The sequence below is a fragment of the Ovis canadensis genome, chromosome 8 (assembly GCF_042477335.2).
Source record: "Ovis canadensis isolate MfBH-ARS-UI-01 breed Bighorn chromosome 8, ARS-UI_OviCan_v2, whole genome shotgun sequence".
In the NCBI taxonomy this organism is placed as follows: Eukaryota; Metazoa; Chordata; class Mammalia; order Artiodactyla; family Bovidae; genus Ovis; species Ovis canadensis.
The window spans coordinates 78,310,709-78,337,655 of NC_091252.1; the positions used below are offsets into that span (position 1 = coordinate 78,310,709).

Sequence of the window (26,947 nt, forward strand, 5' to 3'; positions counted from 1 at the left end):
TTTTAAAATTCTTAAAAGTATATTGAATTCTTGCTATAGGTATGACTTCATATTAGACCACAGAAGAGATTTTTTTTTTTACACTGTCAAATTTTATACAAGTTTAGAAGCTCACTCAAGAGACAAGACATACAGGTGAAAAGTTAACTTCAAGCTTTAAATGTCAATTAACTGCCACTGCATTTACAATGGGCTTCCCAGGTGGCTCCAGTGGTAAAGAATCCGACTGCCAATGCAGGAAACCAGGAGATGTGGGTTCAATCCCTGGGTTGGGAAGATCCCCTGGAGGAGAAAATGGCAGCCTACTCCAGTATTCTTGCCTGAAAAATTCCATGGACAGAGGAGCCTGGCAGGCTACAGCCCATGGGATTTATAATAGTTCTATACAAGCTTAGCAGAAGAGCGACTGCTATGAGCTAGTGCTGTGAAAGAAATATTTATGCAGCTGGTAGAAGTTAAGTAAGGGCTTGAAAATTCTGACAGGCAGAGACAAGGCTTTCCAGGAGGTGAAAATGCTTCAGTAAAGGAATGGTGTGCATCTCACAAGTGCCAAGAATTCATGGCCAATGATTTATTAGCAAAATCTTCAACTGTATTTGCTCCCAATTCAGTCCATGTCCAACAAACATTTTGTCCTTCCCTATAGTCTAAAGTCAACTCTTTATCTACAGTATCTCATGGGCTTCCCTGGCGGCTCAGATGGTTAAGAATCTGCCTGCATTGTGGGGGACCTGGGTTTGATCCCTGGATTGGGAAGATCCCCTGGAGGAGGGTAGAGCAACCCACTCCAGTATTCTTGCCTGGAGAATCCCCATGAACAGAGGAGCCTGGTGGGCTACAGTCCATGGGTTGCAAAGAGTCAGACATGACTGAGCAAATTAGCATAGCATATCTATATCTCACAGGCACAAGCCTCTGCTCATATTCTGTGTCAACTACAACAACCTCTTCATTCCTCAACTCACCACCACTAGCAGGCACCTCTATGGATCCTCAGATCCATTTCTGAAGTTCCTTCCATTGGGCCTGATTCATCTATTACCCCAGCCAGTGTTCTACCCACAGTTTTCTAGTACTCTAAAGGTTAGGACTAAGGGGTCTTTCTTTGCATCAAAACCCTTCCCCAGGCCACCAGACATCACCCCCTACTTCCAGCATCTTTCCTTCTCCCCTCTCCACTCTCTTCTTCTCCATCCTAAGTCACTGCTGTCTTTCCACGCTGGTTTGCTCCAAGACTTCCAGCAGCCAACTAGGCATTGCTCTCTTCCAAGCCTCCCAGGGCTCATGAAGTCATTCTTTATGCCCAAGGCTCTAAATCATAGTTTACTGCTTGGAAACCATTCATCACATATAGAAAGTACGAAGCTGACTGCTACTGAATTATTGAAGTATTAAGACAATGTGGTTTGATATAAATTTTTTAAAGTTGTCTTTATTTAATATACTTGTAACAGTTGCAGGATGTGTGTGTGTGTGTGTGTGTGTGTGTACAGAGAGAGAGAAATGGGACCAATGGGAGTTGCCAAATGATCAGCTCCTCAAAGAGCAGGACATTTTTGTTCAATTTGAATTGAAAAGCATTACCAAGGACATGTGAGGACTTAATCCAAAGAAAGTCAGATCGGGATGTTCTTCAAGCTATTGTTCAACCCCAAATCCTAAATAATAATGTTTGAATAAACAAATAAAATTCTAAAACTAAGGCTTTGGGAGCCTACACTTTCCTCTGAGAGTCAGATAATATGTAAGAAATACATTTGAGTAATGTCATAACATCTCTTTTTTCCCAATCACCTGGTGATTGACTTGATTGAACACCCTGGCTCTGGTTTAGAATATACTCTGGAGGTAGCCAAAACTGGAAAAGACATACTTTCCACTCAAGGTTCTGTTCTCTCACTAAATTTCACTTCAGCTGTACATGGATCACTTGACCTCTCTTCTGTGACGACTAGCAGTCACATAAGCATGATATAATTATAAGCCCAAGTCCAAGTTATTTTATTTCTAATAAGCATTATACTATTACTACTAATGTAATAAACAGGGAATGCTTTTACGTCTTAAGCACTATGCTGGACACAGCATGCACAGACATAAAACAACGCTAATAAGACAGAAGAGTCTCAAAACACACATCTTTAGCTGTAACCAGTGAATGATGACACAATTTTAAGAGTAATGAGATTTACAAAGCCCTAGAGAAATACAGAGGGGTAAAGGGGAAAAAAAATCTGCCTTCAGAAGTTGCAAAGAGATGCGTAACAAAGTGGCACTTAAGCTACCTCTCAAAGGACGAAGGAAAGAAGAGGAGGGGAGGGATACATATTGAAAATGGACTATTTGTCATCCCTGTTGCCATCATTTTAGAGATGACGAAACTGAGGCAGGATACCTCAGGTCACTTGCTAATATGTCACCCATGTATGCTAAGTCACCTCAGTCACGTCTGACTTTTTGCAACCCTATGGGCCACCAGGCTCCTCTGTCCATGGGATTCTTCAGGCAAGAATAGTGGAGTGGGTTGCCCTGCCCTCCTCCAGGGCATCTTCCCAACCCAGGGATTGAACCGGCATCTGTCTCCCGCATTGGCAGGCAGGCTCTTTACCACTAGTGCCACCTGGGAATATATCACCCCGCAGGCTTCAAAGCCAGCTTTGTATGTTCTGTCCAATGTACATGCTCCTTTCCAAAGACAAGGAAACACTTTCCAGGTGGAAACAGAAAAGAATTATTACTGCTACAGTTAAAATTTCTTAAAAAGTGCCTCTTATAAAATCTTTACTTGAAATGAATAAACTTTTTCACTATATTTTTCTATCTGCCCATAAAAAGCTTTATAAAACTAGAACTAAAAAAAAAAAACAAAAAACAAAACAAAAAAAACCCCTGGCATCCAAGCTCACTTAAGATAGCTGTGAAACTTTAAAAATTGTATTTAAAATATTGTGAATATATGCATTTTTCTGGGAGAAAGTGTCAGAAGGTTTTTTCAGAGTCCTAAAGAGATCTGTGAACCTCTCCCTGCAAAAGGTTAAGAACCTCAGATTCATAGAGCATTTTGCAAGGCTTTTTAATGTTTTCCAAAGAGGAAAATATATAGGTTAAAATCTAGTTTCATATATTAAGAAATACATTTCACGTGTAGTAGAATATTAATATAGTTTGTTAATAATGTAACAACTTGATAATGAGACATGAAGCCACCCTTGCCCATGTTTCTAATAGCTACTCAGGATGTTAACAGTGAAAGGATCATTTAGAAAGCTAATTTCCTTTTCATCATGTTTGTTAAGTGTTTACTCTAATTCACATCCTGTGTGACCCTATGGGAAAATTTTTAACTAATACTGGGGAAAATCCCATAGGGTTACACAGGATGTGAACTGGGCTTGTACTGAAGTACCTTTGGCTTGAAAAATAAAATTAGATAGGTGAGTTTCACTTTCTGTTTGTCATCAGTTCCACTTTCTGGTTCCCAAAGTTTAGATGCAGAGCCTTTCTGGGTTTTTGAAATGGCAGCTCAAGAAAATCCTCTAATCCCGACTCTCTGTTTTCAGGAATGGCAGAACTAAAGCGTTTCTGCAGAAAATGCAAATGGGTCGGTCATGCCCACCAAGGAGTGCCTGGTGGAGGAGCCGTGGAGAGCTCCTCCATACCTGTGCTCACAGAGTTCAGCTGCCGTTTTCCATTTCCTGTGGAGAACACACATCATACCACTTCCCCTATAGAAAAAAGAAAGCAGCCCAGCTTAATTGCTGATGGAAACACTGTCATACTTTCCACTGGCCAAGCTTGAAACCATTACTGATCTAACCTTCATTAATTTTTCCACAACAATTTGCAGAAATGTCAGGAAGCAGCTGCATGAAAACTGATTAATTGTCCTTATCACCGCTATTTCACCAGGCTATATATACCTTTTTTTTTTTTTTCCAGTTTAAAAATAAGATTTGGGATTTTTCTGTTTGGATTGGTACTGATGGTGGTATATCTTAGTCTGAAGAACCCAGATCTATTTTTGACACTTCCAATGGCCCAACATTTTCAAATCTGGAGGAGACCCCATAAAATCTGACAGCATCCAAGAAGGAAAACATTGCTTCCTGCCGATTACTCAGTTATATCTGTTTAAACAGAAGTTAATGAATTCAAATCTTAGAGCAACACTGCATTTATTAGTCAATCACAGAAACTAAAATTCACTTCCGAATGTCAGTTGAGTTAGAAAATCAAGTGCCCTTTTTCTATTTTTTTCATTTTCTCCCCTCCCTCATCATTTTAGCTTAAGCTATACCATCTGTCTCAACCTACCAAATAATGTGCTGTGCATGGCTGGCAAAAACAAGTGGAACAGTACACCTCATAACCTCAAGCATGAACCAGTGAGCATCTATAAAAGTGGTACACAGCGGAATCTGGCCATCTGAGGATAACTGGTTACAGCAAGCTCAGTTTCTCGGCCAGCACTCAGATTTGCAGACGTTTAACTAGCTGGCAAAACATCAACTAGTCTTCAAGAAGAGAAACACTAACAAACATTTTTTTTTTTTCAAAATACAAGAATTCAGATACAAATTTTCAAAGGTGTATTTGCCAATGTTGCTGACGAAAGGGCTACAAACGCAAAGATCAAAGCACTGACAACATCCTTGAAAAGGAGATGAAGTCAATCCAAATTAAGCGTTTTGTAGCACTCCTAAACCTTGTGAGTGCGAATGTGTTTTTCCTTCTTCATATTGCCGGAATACATACAAGCAAGGGATTAAAGCCGAATGGACTTGGAACCAAATGACACAGTACCTTTCAGAGACAGCTCCGAGAATCTGGAAAAAGTCCCTCCTAGAACTGCATCAAAATAACCCCAAACCAAAGGAAACACAGATTGGACAATGGTGGTGTGAGGCACTGGTATAGCAACTGGACATGGCACAGCGGCCCAGATCAGGGGCTCTGGACCCAGAAAGCCTCTTCCGAATTCCATCTCCAACACTTAGTAGACAGATAAATAACTTCAGGCAAGTCACCTAACCTTCCCATGCCTTCGTTTTCCCATTTGTCAAACAGGGATAATGATAATAACATTATAATAGGTAAGAGAATAATACAGTGCTAAGAAATGGCACTAGGAAGTGAAACGTAAACATTAGTCGTTAAATCTCTATTTCTCTGTTGATATTTCAGCCTTATGCTAGTCTAAAAGAGGAAGGAACTATGTGACAAGAGTTCCCTAATTAATTTAACAAAGCTCACTGGGTTGGATGAAAGATTTCCCTTGCTGGGGGTGGGGGTGGGGGGCAGATATCAACATTGCCTGAAATACCACCACTAAAATGGGGTCAAGTAATCAGGATTAAATTTTCTACTCTTTCTGTTGACTTGCTCAGGTGTCTCAGGACAACATGCTTTGTGATGATGTGGGCCGCAGGGCCAAGCAGGGCCAAGCTCAGCTGGAGATGACCAAACCCACCACCACCTGCCGGCCTGGAAGTCAGAGGTGAGGGGAAGGCCACCACAGAAAAGGGAAGTGCAGAGAAAGAAGGAAGCTGACTTGGCCTCCATCATATTAAAAGGGCTTGCTGAATAAGACTAAGGCATTCATTCCCCTGGCACCAAGATGGGGATGGAGCTGCCAAGGGCCCACACACAACAGGAAGGACATTACTTCTAATTCCTGTTCCGGGTAACCTTAAGTAACTCACTACCCTCTCCAAGGCAGTAAAACAGGAGATTTTATCTAGATCAGAACTTCTCAACCTTCTCCTCACCATGAACCCCTTGGACAACCTGATGAAGCCTGGGGATCCCTCCTTAACATGGTGTTTCCAACTACATCAAATAAAATACACAGAGCTATAAAGGAAACCAACTGAAATGAAATTCAACTACCTCAAAAAATTTTGAACACATCTGTTGACAGTAATTAAAATTCAGAAACAGGATACACTGCAGGATAATATTCACCATCATTTTGAGTAGTCACAATTATAAAGATACTGTGAGATATTATCTACAAAGTAAGGTGACATGAAAATATCTGTGACTTCTACTGGTGACGAAGTCACAGAAACTGCTAAAATTACTGTCTGTTGCCTACATTAATAATGGAGTGCCAACATTCTATCAGATGTTTGTGAAAATAAAGTTTTAATTCTTTTATCAACCAAATTTCTCAGATCCTCTGAATTCTATCCATTTGTGGTTAAGGTTCCCAATCTAGGTAAATAATAAATCCCTTCATCATTCCAAGTACCTAGGATCAATGATTTAATTGTTTCCCTAGCTCCCTTCGGCAGTTTGGGGGGTCACAAAAAGTCCGACACAACTGAGCAGGCACAATAAGAGCTAGCTCCCTCCACAGTGCATATTCACGAAATGAAAATGGAACTATCCTATCCAAATGTGTGGAGAAAACGGATTTATGGGATAGACGTGTCTCTCCCCATCCCTATGGAAGTGAAGGGAGCACTTACTGACTTGGAAATAAGCTGCCCAAACGCTTCCAGACCCTCGCAGCCTACAGGCATATAAAGATGAAGTGGCATCAACACCAATTAACCACAGCTCCTTTTCCAGCCCCACCTGCTCATAGAGGACCTCCAGTCCCCTCGAAAAGTCCCAACCAAGTATTTCTACGATGCCAGCAAGGAGGACTTACAAAAACCCACGGGGAGCCTGACAGCAAATCGCAACACCATCTGCTACGCCTTCCTGCGCCAGCTCCCCCTAGTGTCCTCAGGAAGGAGGCGCTCTGCTGTCTCTGCAGACGGCCCCTCAAGAGGATGCTAATACCCAGATACAATAGCAGAGTCCACACCTTAAGGCAGGAGGCGTTCCTGCCTTGGGTCCCATGCCTCAGAAAGCCCCCATACCACAAATTCACAAAAGAAATGTGCCAACAACTGTATGGGCGCCTCTGTCACTGGCATCCAGTTGTCTTATAGCCTTAAACGTCCCAGCTCCTGACTACAGCTGTTTTAGGCCCAGGAAATGCTTTTTCCTTATCTCCTGCCCAATCTGTGCTCCAATCTACAATCAAAGGAGTTCAAATGCCCTGAAGGTTTGTGGGCTGGGACAGTGCAAAGTGTGGGGTTAGACAAAGTCAATCTGCTTAACTTTATAAAGCCTGAAACAATGAAAGTAAGTAACCTTTTATTAAGCAACCTTTTATTAAGCATGACCCATATGAAATTCACTAACAGGACATTACAAATTCATTCTTTGATGAGGATTTAATTACTATTCAAAATAGCAAGAAGGAGCCAGAAAATTATTCTCACCAAATCCACAACTTAAACTGGTCAGATAAAATCCCTGCAAATTCACATTCTTTACAAATAAAGAATCACTGACTCAGTTAAGAAGAAAGCGTGCGGGCCTCCATTTGAACTCCTGCCCTGGAGGCCTCACAAGTATTGGTGGCAAGAGCCGAATCCCAGGTTGTGTGTACTTATGTCCAAACCAAGCTTGGCTTCTAATCAACTCTCCCTCAAGACTGTCATGAAAGCAAGCCACCAGGTTTTCGCCTTCCAACTCTTCTTTAGAATCTCACAGATTATTATTTTAAACAGAGGAAGACTTTTAGAGGTTTTGCAGATGTATATGAATATGCAATTATATTATATATATATATAAATTAAGAGGGTGGGTAGTGGAATAAGGGAAGGTTGAATTACTTGCACAAGATCCATAGTCTATGAGACCCAGGGCAAGAACCTCGACAGCTTCCTGACATTTCAACCAATGAATTTTCCAACCAATCACTGTTCCCTACCTACCACAGTTCTGTGCATGTGTGTGCTCAGGCACTCAGGCATGTCTGACTAGATGCGACCCCATGGACCATAGCTTGCCAAGTTCCTCTGTCCGCGGGACTTTCCTGGCAAGAGTACTGGAATGGATTGCCATGTGCTCCTCCAAGGGATCTTACCAACCCAGGGACTGAACCTGCATCTCTAGGGTCTCTTGCACTGGCAGGTGGACTCTTTACCACTCGTGCCACCTGGGAAGCCCCTACTACAGTTAACTATCCACATATTGTTTATGTGTTGCCATGTTACGTTAGTATTATTAAATTCAGAAATCACTCACTAAGGTTTTGACAATGTTACAAAATAAGACTTAGCTATCACAGAGTTACCAAGAGTCATCCTTCTCATAAGTTATGTATATTATTACTAAATGTACAAACTCAAAGATATCTATTTATAATAGACATTACAGAACTTTTACAGAACATTTCCAAACATAATTCTCTAAGATTTCTAAATGAGGGTTTAAGTGATAATGATATTATGAGTAAAAAGATTTTAAAATGTGTGCTTCAGAAAAATGTTAACTAATTACATCTGTTCTGAAGAATAATTCACAGTGCCAATCTTAAAATGGAATTAATTTATTTCAATTTAAATTTTTATCAGATTTCCAAACTGCATCAAACATATGTATGTAAAATGGGGCACATTAAAAATATGATTATAATCCTAGCAATGTTTAAAATAAAATAATATGTATATCTTCAGTTAAAGATTAAGTTTTCTTTGTCCACTGGCTCACCGCTAAATTCTAAGTAAAATCACAAGTGAACAAATATTATTTCTCACATACTGTATAAGACAATCTTATTTGTATCAAAAAATACAAATATAAAATATCTGATATAGAAAAATTTTAATATCTATAGCTAACTGTAAAATAAAATGTCTTATCATAAAATGCTTAAGGATAAATTTCCATTAGGTATATGTTTAAACAGCTTAAGAATAAAAGCTTTGACGAGGGCTCTGAAGAACTCTTCTATTGTAGCTAGCATAAAATTTCTTTTTTTTCCATATAACAGATATTTATTAGTATCAGCTCTGCACCAGGTACATATTTATCTTTCTAATTCTTTTAATGTTCTTTTTTTTTTTTAACATAGCAGAACATTTCTTGATAACTAAGTATTTCAAGTCTTGTTCCTACCACTGGCAAAAGTTCACAGCACACAAATTTAAAAGCACGCATACAGTTCTAGATATTTTGAAAAGAATACATCCCTTTTACCTGTAGATGATCAAAGAGAATTTTATAATTAATCAATAATTTATTAAAATGATGGTACTATGTATTTCCTGACCAGATGGCAGTGTTCCATCCACTTACAACAACCTTGGAGAAGGAAATGGCAATCCACTCCAGTACTATTGCCTGGAAAATCCCATGGACAGAGGAGCCTGGTAGGCTGCAGACCACGGGGTCGCAAAGAGTCAGACACGACTGAGCGACTTCACTTCACTACAACAACCTAGAGTGTGACATGTAATTCCCCACTCTCCATTAATACTATATTTTCCAGTTAAAAACATTTACTTTACTTGCATTTATTGAAATGGAAAATATTAGTCATTGATCAACATCCTTCCATCCCTATCCTGGATGAATGAATAAATGAGTGAATGAATGAATGATACAGGTATACACATCAGAGCAGTTCCTGTCCTCTCCATGGCCACAGATTTAGAAAACAGTACAGGCAGGCATAAATGTATACTATTTAGAAAATAGTATCAAAGTGAAATTGCTTTCTCTCTGTCTAGAATTTAAAAAATCCACATAAACATTTTCTTTTTGTCAATAAATACTTCCAAATTTGGGTTAGTGCATTCTTTATATATAATAAAACTTTCAAGTTAACATAGTTTAATTAAAATATTTTAGTATCTCTGCAAAAATCTATGTTAATATGTTCATCAAAACTCAAAATTTTGTTTTGACATAATAAAAAATTGCTGCCGCTTATAATGAAAACTATTTCCATTTATGGAAATATGACACACATATATTTTTTATTTTACTTGAAAACAAAAGAACTCAAGAGTAAGAGTTCTGGAACAAAAGTGCCATAGGTTTCTTAGTTCACTTTAAATTTTTGACCATTTAAAATAGAGTTAAAACATGGCACCATGCTATATCTGACCTCAAAACATGAATATATGCTGAAAATGAAGGTCTTGTTTTCTTGTGCATCACCAAGCTGATAATAAAACAAGTCCTGCCAGACACAAACCTATTCACTACAGTTGCCAGTTGGAAAAAAAGCAGAAAATTATTAAAATGAGGCAAGGAGGGGTAATAAAACAAAAGTAAAAAGAGAAAGAATTAGCTGGCAAGGAACATATCACTAGCATTCTCAGGTTTACTGTGCCCTAGGAGACCAGACTAAGTCAGACTCAATGACTGCTGTAAAGATCTTGTCCTATTTCGGAAAGTAGATAGTTACCCTACGTTTGGAGGAATTCCCTGAGGACATTTCTATGGCGACACAAAAAAGCTTATTGACCCTATCTAGCCCAAGGCTTTTGATAAGACAGAGGAAATGCAGCCTGATTAATCATCCTGCTGATTGAATTCTTAAGGAAAAGAAATTTCCAATGATGAGAACACATGACAGTTTTTCTAGAAGTTCTGACAAGTCCCATAATCATTAATTTAATAAAGCTGGATTACTGTATTATAGCAAGTTGAACCCATTTTAGGATTTACAATGGCAGAAAGTCAGCTTTGAGTGGTAAAATCAGGAGTATATAATACTCACCTCATAAATGTACTTCTATCAAGCTGTGGGATTCCCTAGTAGCTCAGATGGTAAAGCATCCGCCTGCAATGCAGGAGACCCAGGTTTGATCCCTGGGTTAGGAAGATCCTCTGAAGAAGGAAATGGCAACCTGCTCCAGTATTCTTGCCTGGAGAATGCCATAGACAGAGGTGACTGGCGGGCTACAGTCCACGGGGTCGGTCACAAAGAGTCGGACACCACTGAGTGACTAACACACACAAATATTAATAAAACAGGGAAACCTACTTCTATTGGCTAGTTTCCCATAAGAAGGATGTACTGTATTTAAAATGATACATTTTTTCTCCCCTCTACTCAGTTATATTTCCCAGCACTCAGCTCAAGACATGATAGGAAGTTGGTAAACATTTATTGATTGAGTGATCAAGTGGGTGAATGGATAAATGAATGAATGAATGATAATTAACACACACCATTTGAGGGGTAAAGAAGCAATTGCTTCTTGCTCCACTCTACTACTCCTTTTAAATTCTCTTTCCTTCCTTTCAAATTACAGGATGGCCTGATACAATTTAAAATTCCCCTCTGTAGTAGTGAGTGCCTCTGCAAAAATTCTTTTATTGTGTTCAATTTACTGTACTAATTGATTTTTTAAAACTCCACTAAACATAACCTTCACACGATGTCATCCCTTCATATTCTATAGTAATGTGTTGCTCCTTTAATTTTTTTCTCTAAGTTCCATCACTGTTCCTAAATGCTGTCCCCATTACCTCCTACTAGATGACTATGTCCCTGCCCTGTTTTCTCAGGGTGAGTGTTACACAACATGCCTGTAAGTGACGGTATGTTTTGTCTGTTTATTGGCACATGAATATCTTGAAGGACAGGAAAAGAACTGGTGTGTGTGCGTATGTGTCTCTGTGTGCGTGCACTTCCCTGGATTGTTCTCTGTCGAAATCTCCTTCCACTTGGGAAAAGCGCCAAGGAGAGCCCGAGGACTTCCCTGACCTTGAGCCAAGGGTGTGGCAAATGTGCGCACCCTAACCAGCTGGGTGCTTAAAGGGAAGGGGTGGGAAGAAGGAAGTGAGAAAGAGGGAGGCTGGAAGTCAGTGTTGAAATCTCCGACCTGTGAGAAAATCATCTAGGAATCCAAGACGCTTGCAATGTACAATTAGCAAAGTTTTCTCAGGAGTAAGTGGCTCAGATGGTAAAGAATCTGCCTGCAGTGTGGGAGACCCGAGTTCCATCCCTGGGTCGGGAAGATCCCCTGGAGAAGGGGATGGCAACCCACTCCAGTATTCTTGCCTGGAGAATCCCATGGACAGAGGAGCCTGGCCGGTTGTAGTCCGTGGGGTCGCAAAGGGTCGAAACGACTTAGCAACTAAACTGCTCAGGACTAACACATTCTCAAGGGGGTACCTCGAAGACCACCTGGCACAATCAGATCTACTGTTTCTGTAAACTTGACCCATCAAGGATAAATCACTGAGGAGAGCTCAGTCTAGATTTCACTTCTATCTTCAAGACTGCTGTTGATGTTCAGTTGCTCAGTCATGTCCAACTCTTTGAGACCCTATGGACAGCAGCATGCCAGGCTTCTCTGTCCTTTGCTTTCTCCTGGAATTTGCTCAAACTCATGTCCATTGAGTCAGTGATACTATCTAACCATCTCTTCCTCTGCTGTTCTCTTCTCCTCTTGCCCTCAATCTTTCCCAGCTTCAGGGTCTTTTCCACAGTCAGCTCCTCCCATCAGGTGGACAAAGTACTGGGGCTTCAAGACTAGGAATAACCTTTAGAATATCTCCTTCCCCACTCAACTGAGTTAGTCGCTCAGTCATGTCCGACTCTTTGACAGACCATGGACTGTATGTAGCACATCAGACTCCTCTGTCCATGGGATTCTCCAGGCAAGAATACTGGAGTGGGTAGCCATTTCCTTCTCCAGGGGATCTTCCCAACCCACAGACTGAACCCAGGTCTCCTGCATTGCAAGCGGATTCTGTACCATCTGAGCCACTAGGCTAATCTCTATCCAACTGAAACCTCTTCAAAAAACCACTCCTAATCCTTAAATTGCTGAATGCAGGGGCCCTTCCTTAGATAACATTGTTACCACTCTGCAGCACTGAGCACTGTGGGACACTCCTTCCTTAAACACAGAGCTCCCAGCTCAGAATCTGGCATACCAGGGGCAATAAGTAAGAGCTCCTCTATCTGTAAGATTCTTCCTCCTCAGCTTCTTTGATACTTGTCTCACTTAGTTTTCCCCACTATGTTTCTGAGACCTAAAGTATTTTGGATTCCTCTTTCTGATCTTCTAGGCCCAGGTGTCTTCCCTAGATGTTTCTCCACTTTTCCAGCATCAAAATTCACACAAGCACCACTGTCTCATATCTCCTGTGATCACACTAATCATGATCTGCTTTGGATTTTAGTTGAGTATATACATTTATATCCCCAACCAAATTTTCAGCCATTCAGAGACGGCAGCTTTCTCATTTTCCTTAGTACACAACTCTAGCAGAGTACAACGTCTTGCATATGACTTTGGTTTTCCACAAATGTTGACTGGATTCAAAAACTGCCTAAAGATGTTGAATGCAATTTTTAACGCCTTCCTCTTCTCTACCCGTAATGTAGGCAATCATGTGCCAAACCTATAGACAAATAATTGTACCATCTCTCCCATCTGGGCCCTCCTTTGTATTCTTATTACCACCAACTTAGTTCAGAAATTTATTACCTCTCATGGAGACAATTCCAATGGCTCTTTAACTTGTTGACCTCCAAGTTTTCTACCTCTTACCTAGGAGGTGAGGTATATTTCAAAAATATAATCCAATCACATCATTCCTTAGCTCAAAAGTGGTTCCTTAATGTCTACCAAACTGATGTGCTAATTACTCACTGAAAGCCTTCTATACTCTCTAAATCTCTAGGTATCTCTCTTTCTTCTTCTTTCATGTCTCCCCTTCACTTACCAATGTTGCATTCCAAACACACCAAGTTACTTTTCGTTCCAATGACATCCACATTATACATCCCAACTCTTTGCCTATGTGGTTATAATTCTCTCCATCTGTCAAAACCTTGCCCATCTTAAAAGCCTTCCTCAGGGAACACTTCCTGATCTCCAAACTCTTCCCTCCCCATTCCCTTGAGAAAATGCATGTGATTTCTTTCTCCCCTGAATTTGCAACAAATTTTATTTATACACTTCTGAGGTTGCTACTTAAGCCTTCTTATATGCAAGTCATGTATGTACTAATCTTGCCTCTCTTCTAGGTGTATAAGCAACTTAAAGACTAAAATGCAGACTTATTCATCATTGTAGTCCTCCAACCACCAGAACACTAAATTGCATATGGCAGAAATACCATAAATATTCATTGAATTTATCCGAATTAAAGCTCTTATAAATAGCCAAAAAAGTTTAGGTTCCATGTAAGAAGGATGGAGGCTCAAGCCAACTTAGTGTTGGCATCTGTGATGATTGGTGTTCTCAAAATTTCCACTTAAGGCTGATGACAGGCTTAAGCTCTGCTACAGTCAATGAATAATTTATTTGTGCAAAAAACATTCTGTTAATGGAAATCTTTTTATGGCTCAAGATCTAAAATATATTTACTGCCCTTTGGTTATTAAATGTTTGCTTTAATCATTAGTACACAAGGTAATGGCAAATTATAATTACAGGATCATTATATGCTTTTAAACTGATTGAATCAAGAATATCTCTGCTGAAATTCAGAAACTCCTCAGTGGATGGGGATGGGAGTGGATTACACTGGGACCAGCTGGCTCTCTACTACCGCCAAATTTAAGAGCCTTAGGATGTTACTGTTAGAAATACCACCAATTGAGAGAACAACTTTTGATTCGAATGGCTAACACACACTGATTTGAATGGTTAATACACTTCTTCGAGTTTAGTGCTCAAGTAAAAATGCCCCTGCTTCCCTGAACTAGACTGTCTCAGTTGAATGGCTCAAGCAAAAGAAAGAGGAAGTACCTGTGTTTTTGTATTCCCTTGATTTTCCAGCCTGCATGAAGGTGTTCCTTTGCTGTGCTATTTCAGCAAGTCGTAAGGTGACAATGTTCGTGCTTGTCAAAAGGAGAGGACAGCTATATTTTTCCCAAATGTTTTTATTTTAGGAGGCTGAAAGGTACACTTCTGGCTGCTGTGAGTACTCGGACAAGTACACAGGTTCCTGGAGAGGTAAATTTGTGGGGGATTTTGGCAGGGGTAAGTTTGAGAAAACCTAAAACCATCCTCAGCTCTAGGGAAATATTTAAGGAGCTGGAAGAACAGCAAAAAGAGGAAGAAAACTCAAGTCTTCCAATGATTTCCTGTTTCCAGCTATAAATCCTCGTGGGAAAAAAAAAAAGTCGAATAGTAGAAAAGTACATGCTTTTTATCTACTTTTATCTCAAACTCAACTGGTACACAAATTCATCATCCTACAGCCCAAGCCAGCTTCTGGATTCACTTCCCTTTTTCTATTAAAAATCCTATTCAAACTCTCAAAGCCTGGTGTCATCACTGACAGCTTCTTCCTGCTCCCCGCCCCCGGAAGCACATGTGCACACACACACACACACACACACACCTCCTACATCCAATCAGGCAGCCCTATATGGGCCTCCTGCACATTCTCTCTCATCTTGTCTGTGTCCTCTCCACCCGTATTGCTGTCCCTGCAATTCAGGCCCTCAACACCTATCTGACCCTCCACTGCACAAAGTCAGATAGAAGGTGCTTTGAGTACAACTGTCAAATTTTCATAGGACAGGTCTAGGCTCTGTGCCCTTGGGCATTGGGTGTATGGAATCCAGGGACAGTTCTCAGAAGTAGTCACTTGTGGAGGCATCAGCAGAGTCTTAAGGGAAATACTTTGAGCTGAAAGTAGCCACAAAGGCATGAGGATGCAGAACCAAGAAGTGAGAAGCTAAGGAAGAGACTGGAGGAAGTTAAGTCAGAATTCCAGCACAGGGTAGTATAGCCATGATAGATGGAGTGTAATCTATAAAAATAAAAACACTGAATCACAATGCTGTACACCCAAAATGAAGGCAGCATTGTAAATCAACTATACTTTGATACAATAAAAAAGAAAGAATTCCTTGAACTTGGGATTTAAGTGTTCACTAAGGTTTTCTTAACAGTGCTTTCATCTGTGATGTACGTGTGGGAGGCGAGGGAAAGGGCATAACAGGAGGTGACAGCTTCTTGTGTGAATTAATGTTAAGTGCCTCCTAAGAGGCTTTCAGGGACTCTTGCACCCACTCACCCCACCCTCACCTCTACCCCCACGCCATCCAACACAACCCAGCCTGATTGAGTTTCCTAAAGTGCAGCTCTGATGACATCACTTTTTGGCTCAAAAATTTTCAGGGGCTTCCCAGCAACACAGACCAAGTTAAATGTACATCCTCAGTGCTAAGCCTGTGACAGCTATGCTCCACATTCACAGCACAGCTACACCTGTACCTTCTAGGAAGCCTCCAAACAGAGCCCACTGTTATTTTACCTCATTAAGTCTTTGCAGAGATCAATTATTTTTGTTCTCATGGTCAAGACAGGGACAATAAAACACCTTTGTAGGAGAATGTATGGAGTTTTGTTTTGTTTGTGGCTGAGGGGGGTTGTTATTTTACACCAAGACAAATTTTTTGCATTTGAAAAGATCACCTACAAAGCATATAAATCTGTTTAACTCTCTGCTCAGGGGCTTTCCTGGTGGCTCATATGGTAAAGAATCTGCTTGAAATGAGGGAGACCCAGGTTTGATCCCTGGCTGGGGAAGATCCCCTGGAGAAGGGCATGGCAACTCACTCCAGTATTCTTGCCTGGAGAATTCTATGACAGAGGAGTCTGGCAAGCTACAGTCCATGGTGTTGCAAAGAGTCAGACATGACTGAGCAACTCAACACACACAAAGACTTGCTAATTCATCTCCCTACTATGATTAAAATTAAATCTGTGCCCAGGTACCAATTTGAAGCTCCCGAAATGAATCTTAGATGAAAGCTCATAATCAAATGTTTTCAATAAATTCAACACTTATTTATGGAATACCTACTACTTTTTTTCAACCTCTATTTTCAAGGCTGAAGAGGAGACCAATGAAATAAAGATGCAGTCTTTGCCTTCAAGCAGCTTACAGAGTGGCAGGTGTGATAAAAGTCCTACAGGTATCACTTTACTAAAAAGCACAAACACAAAAATATGCATAAAAACATGACAGGAGAAAAATACCAAGTATTAATGGGACTCCAGGGTTTCTCAGCTGGCTCGGCAGCAAAGAATCTGCTGAAATGCAGGAGAATTAGGAGATGCAGTTTCAGTCCCTGGGTTGGGAAGATCCCTTAGAGAAGGAAATGGCAACCCACTCCAATATTCTTGCCTGGGAAATCCCATGAACAGAGAAGCCTGACTGGCTACAGTCCATGGGGTAGCAAAAGAGTAGGACACCACTGAATGACTAATCAACAAGGAGTTTCAGAGAGAAGAGATAAAGCATGAAGACCTCCCTAGTGGGTGATGCTCTCAAAATATCCAATCTAGTAATTCACAGTGAAAACTACAACTGCCAAGAGAACTAGAATTCCAAAAGCCATTCTTGATCTATAAGGATGTTGCCTGGAGTCTATGAGAGTCTCAGAGCAAGGGAGTGATTGGTGAATTTCACAGTATCATCAAGGAAGTAAAGGTGCATTGCCTTCAAGATTCCTTAAAATTGTGAGATCTTGTTCTTCCCCCAAACTCCAATATGGCATCTACTCACGTTTCATGCTAAACAGAATATACAGATGATATCAACAAATCTCTAGTATTTGAACACTCTCAGCACACAGCACAGCACAGTCAACCAGACTGGTGACCTGGCATCGAATGACATGCTGTCTGAAGTTGGGAGAACCAGGGTTGAATCCTGCTTTTATGACTCACTAATGCTGTGACTTGGAGCAAATCATTCCACTGTAACCTCCAGAGCCTCCGTTTCCTCACACACAAAATTAAATATAAGTAGTAGCCACACAATAGTTCTTGATTTAAGTGAGATCATCCAACGTGGAAGCCACTGGAAAACTGTAAAGCATTACACAAGTAATTATTCAGGTTATCCTAGAAACAAGGCATATGACTACTGAGTTCCATTGTGCAGGTTCTCCGTGGCCAATACCAGAGAAGGGGTCCTGCCACACACAGCCATCCCACACTGCAAGCTAAAGGAAGGGGCAGAAAGGAGAGGCAGGAGGGAGTACCGTGAAATGATAGAAAATCAACCCTCAGTCAGTTTTTCAAATGGCTACAGAATGTTCAAGGAACAAAATGCGCTCTGCTCAGACTACTGGTTTAATTAATCTTGCTGATGATGCATAAATGAAGGGTAAGGGACTGAATGTATGAATGAATCTAGGCATAGTCCAATGATGTGCTTGAAAAACAAAGCAGGAAGATTGAAATTTTATACAAGAGGTCAAAAAATAATTTTGAAAAAGTGAAATTCTGTAGCCCGAGAAGCTAACAGTAATGAGCTCCACTCACACAGACTGTAATGACCAAACAAACCAGTCTGTGGAAGAGTTTATAGGTCCATAGGTTTCATATCGGTTTAGTAAAACTCTCTCAGCTAACTTAAAACATAAAGGGCCCAACAGAAGAACTGTAGGCATCTGAAAAATCTATAAAAATGGCTCCATTTAAAGTAAATATTTTGAAGGCCACAACACATTGAAGTTCATAAGGTTTGCTCTGAATTATATGTAACAGCAGGAAAAGCTGTATCAAACCATAGAGAACAGAGCACAAACCTTACTTGAAACCTCATCAAATCTTTATGCATATGCATGCATGCTCAGTCACGTACGACTCTCTGCGACCCCATCGACTGGCTCCTCTGTCCAGTGGAATTTTCCAGGCAAGAATACTGGCATGGGTTGCCATTTCCTACTCCAAAGGATCATTCCAATGCAGGGATCGAACCCATGTCTCCTGCATTGCAGGCAGATTCTTTACCATCTGAGCCACCAGGAAAAATGTGTCTAAATAAAATGGATTAAAAAATCTTCCATCTTATATTCCATATTGGTATAAGTAATGACAAAAATAACTTAAAAACATATAAAGGAGCAGATGGATGGATGAAAACTGAATCTGGGGAAATCAGAAAATACAGCAATTTCTACAGGAAATAGAATTACATAGTTTGGATTTTCTAATTCAAAGTAAGATTTTGATAACTTTTGACTCTTAAAATTACTATCATAACTGTAGAATTCTCATCAAATTAATTACTTCTCTGAAATCCGATTTCCTCAAATGAATATAGAATCCTTTATTCTTACTTTTCAGGATGAAGCAGCTATAGCAAAAAACCTGACTCTGCAGAACATATTCAGTGAATGCTAATAATTTTCACCCTCCGTCTTATCTTTCCTCAGCTTAAAGAAGACATACTACTTACATAATTCTGAAATAATTGCATTCAATGCAATGAGAGCATATAACTCTGTGCACCTGATTTAAAGGTCTATATAGTCCAGCTACTAGTACCTGAAAATGAATAAGGTCAAGATCGGTCAAAAGCACTGGCTACCTGAAGGACAATGGCAGGACATAAAAAGTTACATTATTATAAAGTAATTTGTATTTATTATCTTTTTACAAAAAATACCATAAAAGGAAGACCATCCTAATGATGACAGTTTTTTTTTTTTATCATGTAAAATTTTATCATACAAACTCTCCCTTTTTATTTATCCTGTTTTCTATCACTAGCAGTTTTGAGTGGGGGGAAAATGGACACATTTTAAAAATTTTTTATTTGGAAAAAAAAAAAAATCCTTGCTTGAGTCAATGGAGAAGACCAGGCTCACAGATAAAGTGATTGACAGCTTGCTGATAATGTCATATACAGCATGAAAAAAGCTGACTGGTTTCATATGATGTGTGTCTTATCAAAACGAGTATTTGTTTTTATGGAGTATTTCAACAAGTATTTGGTTTAATGGAGAAGAAGTACTCATCTCTATGAGCTATGTCCACAATGACATGCTAAACAATCAGTCATGTGATTAATAAAGTATAATTACTGTTACGTTTAAACCATGATTGTGACTTAACCGTGAATAACCATTGTTATTATTACTACTAGTTACTGAGTCTCTACCACCTGCCAAGAGTTTAATCCTCATGTAACCTTACGAATTAAGTTGTGCCTTTGTGTAACTCAAAAGAAAAATTATTTTAAAACGCAGTGACTGACTTAACCAAAGATCTGACATAACCAAAGGTGCTCAGAATTCACAGTGAGATAAGCAGGAAGGCCAACATCCATTCTCACGAGGCACTTACAGAACAGTTTCCTAAACATAATTTAAATTAGGTCCCACCAACCAAATTTAACCGTTATACTCTGGGGTACTTTGGGAATAACTGTATAAGTCAATCCTTGTGAGCAGATGGAAAATGAAATGTGGCAGACAAAGACATTTAAGTGAGTAGTTCAGAGTATCAATTTTCATCTTCCATTATGGCTACTGAAGAAATTAAGGTTTTGCTTTTGAAACTTCTTTACCATTTCTCTTCCTGATGGGTTTTTCATGTGCTCCGTTGTTGTTCAGTGACTAAGTTGTGTCCGACTCTTTGTGACCCCATGAATGGCAGTACACTAGGCTACCCTGTCCTCCACAATCTCCCAGAGTTTGCTCAAATTCATGTCCACTGAGTTACCCTAAAAAATTTCCCAAAAGTACCATGTGCCCATAACAGTAAAAATTTGGTCACAGATGAATCTTGGGTCCATGAACTTAATATCTCTGCACTCACTGGATGCTCAAAAGCTATACAAACAAATCAAGTTCCAGGGAAGTTGCCAAAGGAAGATTATTCTAGACAAAGCTAAAGCAACTGTTAGCAATGCATAAACCATATTCAACAGTATCCCTGAAAAACCACCTGACCCATCACGTCTGAAGATGCCCACAGGTAAAGCAGACACTGTTAGTTTGGTTTTGAAGTCTGTTCCCTGAATGGTTAGACACATTCTTCTCATTTACCATCATTCATCAGATTTTTAAATACCTTCAGTTTATCCAGAGGAAAATTAAGTAACAAGCTGCACAATTTAGAATCATGAATAAAACAGAGTTTCAGAAACTCAAATCTTATGACCTGGACTAGGAATACAAAATTTTTTCCACCTTTTCTGTTACTGTATAAAGAGTAAGCATTTGCCTGGTTAAAACAAAAATTAGCAAACCCTAAAATCAGTATTGTTTAGATTTCTGACTTTAAAAATCTGTTTGACAGAGCAGGCTTTACTATACTGACATCTTAACAGTAACCAAAGTCCTGTTCCCACTAAATTTTGGCTTGGTAGGCCCCAAATTTGCTAAAAGCCTAAATTCTTCCTGGTTAAGAATTCTGTACCTTAAGAGCATTCTGAAGTAACACAGTGCAACAAGGAAGCTGGATTAAGCAAGTCCTTCAGATTGCTATTCTTATCACAGAAACCAAGCCTTCTGCAAAATGAGAATAAGAAGAGTTACTAATTTACTCAGGGTCTTCCCAGGTGGTGCAGTAGTAAAGAATCTGCCTACCAATGCAGAAGACGCAGGTTCAATCCCTGGGTCGGGAAAATGTTCCTTTTAGCAGGGGACCCCAACCACCCTCCCCTCACCCCCGGGGCCACACAGCAGGAGGAGTGTGGAGGGCAGGCAGGTGAGCGAAGCTTCATCTGTATTTACAGCTGCTCCCCATCACTCGCATTACTGCCTGAGCCCTGCACCCTGTCAGATCAGCAGCAGTACTGAATTCTCACAGGAGCTCAAACCCTCCTGCTCTTGAAGCATCCTGAAACCACCATCCCCTGCCCTCAGTCTGTGGAAACACTGTCTTCCACCAAATCAGTCCCTGGTGCCAAAAGGGTTGGGGACTGCTGCCTGACACCTTAGATTTGAATCTGATACTATATAGTACATAATATCTCACTAAAAGTAAAATCTGATATTCGCACATTACCTTAGATTACAACAAGCAAATAATCATTAGAACAGTAAATGAAAGGATCTGGTTTCAAACTATAAATGACAACATTTTCTAATCTTCTCATCTTTCTCATCAGGTTGGTTCTGCTGACATGGTGAAGTTCATTTAGATAGCATCCTAGACATCTTTCACAGGTTTTGAGGGCCTCAAATTATGAGTGTCAAAATTTCACATAAAGCTTAATATCTGGGTTGAGAGATCATTCCAATAATTTTGAAATCAAACCACATAGAAAGTACTTGACTCAACTTACCCAGTGGCTAAATGTTAATGAATTGGTCAAAGAGTGTTCCAAACAAATCAATTCACTTAATTTTTCAAGTAGATCCGATTACTGTTGTCTTTTAAAAAATTCAAAGACTCCACCTATTGAGGAAAGAGAAAAAAACACAACAAAGGATAGCATTTAAACCAGAGGAGCATTATATGGTCTATATATTAGTAACATGGAAATCAAAGCAAGATGATTATTATTATTATATATCTAAGTTACTGTGCTACTTAAAACTGTAAAACAACAAAAGCATCTGGCAACTAGATTAAATTTTCCAGTTTGAAAATAAAAAGAATGTTCAGGCACAGAAAAAGCAATAAAATAACAATGTGTGAGAGCAGAAGCGTTTATTTTCAGTACTGATTGGCACACGGAAGTGATGACTATATAATGTCAGTTAGGATATGTATGTAAAATTAGAGATGAGTAAAAGATGTAACTGACTACTCTGGAATTCCATTCATTGATTCTTATTAATTTACTGATGCAATGAAAATGTGGAGATTGCAGTTTTTATAGCAGGTAAGTCCTAGTTATAGGCAATCTGTCTTGAGGAATATAAATGAATACCCAGATAGATCATTTGGGAGAATTCACTAGCATAAATTTCCAAATCATTCTTAGACTGTTACACCCTGTCTCCCACAGAAAGTGTTTACTGAAGACCCATAAACAGCTTAATTATGGTTCATAAGTAATATCAGCTAATTCTATTCATCTTACCCATAGATGTGCATTTTCTGAAGCTCAAATATTAACTTGCTATCTTAGCTTCAAGAGAAAGTTTGACAGAAGGCAAAGCTATATCTCAACTGACGAGAACCTAAGATAAATGGGAATCTGGGAGGCTGAGCAGAAGAGTGAGAAAATTGGACAGCTTCTAGCTACTTCTGAATCAGGTCCTCCCAGGGTAGATTAAGAAACTTTAAAGTTCTAGGACATAAGACACACCTATATTCCAGTGAAAGTTAAAAACCTATTGCAAGGTCATAAATATATAATTTTTATAATGCAATTTGGAATTAACCACATACTGTCACTCCACGAGTCCCACTACACATATTGTTAACAGAAAAATTGAGCTACGTCAGTTATATATTTTTAAAAAAAAAAGGTTTAAATAGATTTGTTACCCACTATTTGAAGGTAGATGCTCCAACAAAACAAAACAAAATTGTTCCTACTAATGGAGAAGACAAATAGTAATAATAATACTAAGTAGAAATCCCCAGTAGCCATGGGAAATATGTTTTCACGTCAAAGACAACCAATGTCTAGATGCTAGTCTTGCTACTATTCAACAAATAGTTATCTAGGAAACTCATTTGGATATGGTCCTCATTAATGGTGATAAATAGTCTTAATTATTATTCTAAGGCTCTTGCCATAACTACGACAAGACAAATGTCAAATAGTTCGGTTATTTTAATTATACTAGACCATTACATTGTTTAGGTTTAGAGTACCTAAACAATGAAACGCAAAATGGTACAATGCACATAACTTTCACATTGAGTATCTAAGAGCTGTGACATATTTTTTTGGCACTTTTCCAGGCCCTTTATGAAAGAGTTAGTTATACAAAGGTGCTTTCAAACAATGTTCAGTCACTAGCTTCCTATCACCTCTGGGTGCTTACACGATGGTTTTGTGCTATCATACTGTTAAGGTTAGCCACTTTCTAGGAAAAATCCAGGGTACTGCCCATCATGATACAGAACGACTTGAAGATCCTAAGAATCCTTTCCTCATCGATGCTTCAATGTATAATGTGAAACTGACCTGTACAAGTGTCTAGATCTACCATCGCTCTGTTCGTTATTTAGATGAAATATTGTTTTCTTAAATTATGTATTCATATTTCTTTCTTCACTTCTGGCATCATTTCATGGTTGGCCACCAAGCCAGAATCTTATTTAGGTTTTTCGTTCACAATATAGCAAATATGCTCTAGTTTCAAAATAACTAGGACTATCTGAGTGGTCAGTGATTTCGAATTATTTAGGAATTTTTCAGCATGAGTGCTCCCTAAAGTGAAAGTGAAGTCGCTAAGTCGCTTCCCCATGAACTGTAGCCCACCAGGCTCCTCCATCCATGGAATTTTCTAGGCAAGAGTACTGGAGTGGGTTGCCATTTCCTTCTCCAGGGGACCTTCCCAACCCGAGGATCAAACCCAGGTCTCCCGCATTGCAGGCAGATGCTTTTACCATCTGAGCCACCAGGGAATCCCTACGAAGTGCTCCCTACCAAGCTTCAAAAGCAGTAAGTACAAAATATATTAATTTTATGTATGGATGATTTAGTTAAATGATTGCCGTAATTTACACAGAAGGTATAGATATGTTGCCTGTGTAATAAGTGAGTCCCATGTTTGCAAACCACGATACAACATTCCCTAGAAATGTTCATTTCCTTAGAAATGACTAACAACTGAGAGATGATGGTTGATTTCCTATAATTACACCATGCAGTAGTACCTATCTAAAATAATTTTGTAACCTGATGAAAGCAGTTGAATCCCCACCTCCTTACATTCATTTTGTTTTTATTGCCTGCCTTACCACACTAGGGAAAAAGGAAAACAAGACCAAAAATAAAAAACCACCCCACCTCAGTCAGTGGTATTTGGGCTCCATCAGAAAGTCTAAATACATTTGAACTTTGTATTTCTGTCAAGTATGTGGTCTAAACAATAGAGTAATTTATCATTAGCTAATATTTGATTGTACTTGTCACCAACTGGCCTAGTTTAGTCATTTTAACGTAATAAATCCATATATTTACAATGCTGGATTAGAGTGACTTTCTCTGGCTGAATGGTTCCCTATGTAACACACAGGAACCATGCTCCCTGAATTGACAAGGCTACTCTAAGAACACTTCAGCTGTCCAAGCTGTTGCCACAGTGAACACAGTAAATTACTCTCTTGGGAGCATGGAAACTACCCTTGAAGAGAATAAAGGGTACCTTGGAGTAAGTTTGTGAACTGTAATGTCTTCATAGCCCTGTACTATGGATTAGTGGTCATGGAGATTCCTCCTTGCACTGAGGATGAGGCTGAGGCCCAGAAGGTTGCAGACACTTGTCCTGGGCCACAGCCGCTAGGGAGGTCTCCTGACTACTCTTCCACCATTTTCCCCTTTACATCACAGAGCTTCTTTGCTTTCCATAAGCAAAAGTTCAATAATCTTGACCAGGAGCTTACTGAGGACCAACGACATTAAAGACACTTCTCAATTTAGGAAGAGATGATAATGGGTGCAAAGTGAGTGAGAACAGGCCCACAAATACCACAGGTGTCACACTACCCTCTTGAGCATAGTTATAGTCAAACTACTTCTTTGAAAACTTAATAAAAAACAGGCCAAGAAGAATAAAGAGACTGAGAATACCTTGAGACTCTTACATACCCAAGATATTTGGGCATATTTTGGCAGAGCTCCAAAATAACATTTAGAAAGCAGTGTCCTAACAGCCAGCTATTAGCACAGCTGCCTTACTGGGTCATAAATATTATTTTTCCTTATAAATAACATAACAACATTGAAGACGTTTTTAACCAGAGAAGCACCCTTAATCCTACCATGCAAACACAATCATATTCATTTAAAAAAATTTTATCCAGTATTTATTTGCCCCCACGCAACCCACTTCAGTATTCTTGCCTGGGAAATCCCATAGACAGAGGAGCCTGGCAGGCTTACCGTCCATCGGGTCCCAAAAGAATTGAACAGGACTTAGCAACTAAACATAACAACAAAGCATATTTTCACAAAGATGCTCTCATAACATCTCATGCATCTCATGCATAATTACGCATTCTATCTTTTCATTTAACATTTCATAAACACATTACATATTTCCACATAAGTCACAAAGTTCACATTTTCATCAGCCATATAACGTTCAGTCGCTCAGTCGTGACTCACTCTTTGTGACCCCACGGACTGCAGCACACAAGGCTTCCCTGTCCATCACTGGATCTTGCTCAAACTCATGTCTATAGAGTTGGACATGACATCATAGTCCATAGGGTTTGCATACTTATTTAGCCATTTCCTTAATCGTTCCTATACGTGGGAGTATTTCAAATATTCTCATTTGCTTTTTTAAAATGTTATTTAATTTTTAACACCAAAAACATTTTTTATTGGGTTATAGTCCATTAATGATGCTGTGATAGTTTCAGGTGACAATGAAGGGACTCAGCCATACATATATCTCATTTACCTTTAACACTAGAGACACAATGTTTTCCTTAAAACATTAACAAAAATATGATTGTTAAATCAAAGGGTATGAGTATTTTATGGCCTTCATAAAAAAGCCTTATGGATGTGAAGAGACTGAAATGACCTATAAAGTAACCAGCAACATATGAGCATTCTACTTTCACCAAACTTCCTCACCATGGCATGTGATTAATTTTTTTGATTTATTTAATATAAAATGGCATTTCAGAGTTTCTTTCCTATTTTAATGGAAATCATAATCTCATATTTTAAGATAATTTTATTTCAACTTTAATATAAAATTTAATATAATTCTATTCATATAATTTTACTATTTTTAAGTTATATGTTTTTTATGAATTTGAATGGTCTTCAATATAATAAATACATTAATTGTCTACAAATTGTCCTATAATTTTATTGTTGGATATTCACCAGTTAATATGTCTGGCGTGTATTTGGATTCTCAGTGTGAGGTATATATTCAAAGATTTTTGACAAATCTCAGGCTCCCATAATCCTGCTTACTAAGCTTGGTGTGTTATATTTTATGTATAGATTGTATTATTATGGGTTCATTTCTGGCTTCCTCAATCTGTTACCTTGATCTACATATTTAAAAGGGAATGTTTGTTCAGACCTAGCAAGTGTTATGTGATTGGCACTGAGTAATATAGTTGTCATGTTCATTATTACATGAACTTGTGTGTGTGTGCATTAGGTAATTTTAATTATTGTTACTGTTTCATAGTATGTTTGAATATACAGTAGGCCTAGATTCTATTCCATAGTCTCTTTTTTTCAAATATTACTTGATATTTCC

At 39.1% G+C, this 26,947-nt stretch overlaps 1 protein-coding gene across 8 annotated transcripts in view; it reads right to left on the reverse strand.

Moving 5' to 3' along the window:
* Nucleotides 1-26,947, reverse strand: part of HIVEP2 (HIVEP zinc finger 2) — a 217,591-nt gene that overhangs the window by 73,635 nt on the left and 117,009 nt on the right. For 6 of the 8 annotated variants that reach the window (XM_069598556.1, XM_069598555.1, XM_069598557.1 and 3 more), the window contains one exon: nt 21,871-21,983. The gene's annotated coding sequence lies outside the window, so the exon portion shown is untranslated. Of the gene's footprint in view, nt 1-10,576; nt 10,725-21,870; nt 21,984-26,947 lie in introns of all 8 variants that reach the window. The other 2 variants (XM_069598560.1, XM_069598559.1) reach the window with 1 other exon arrangement.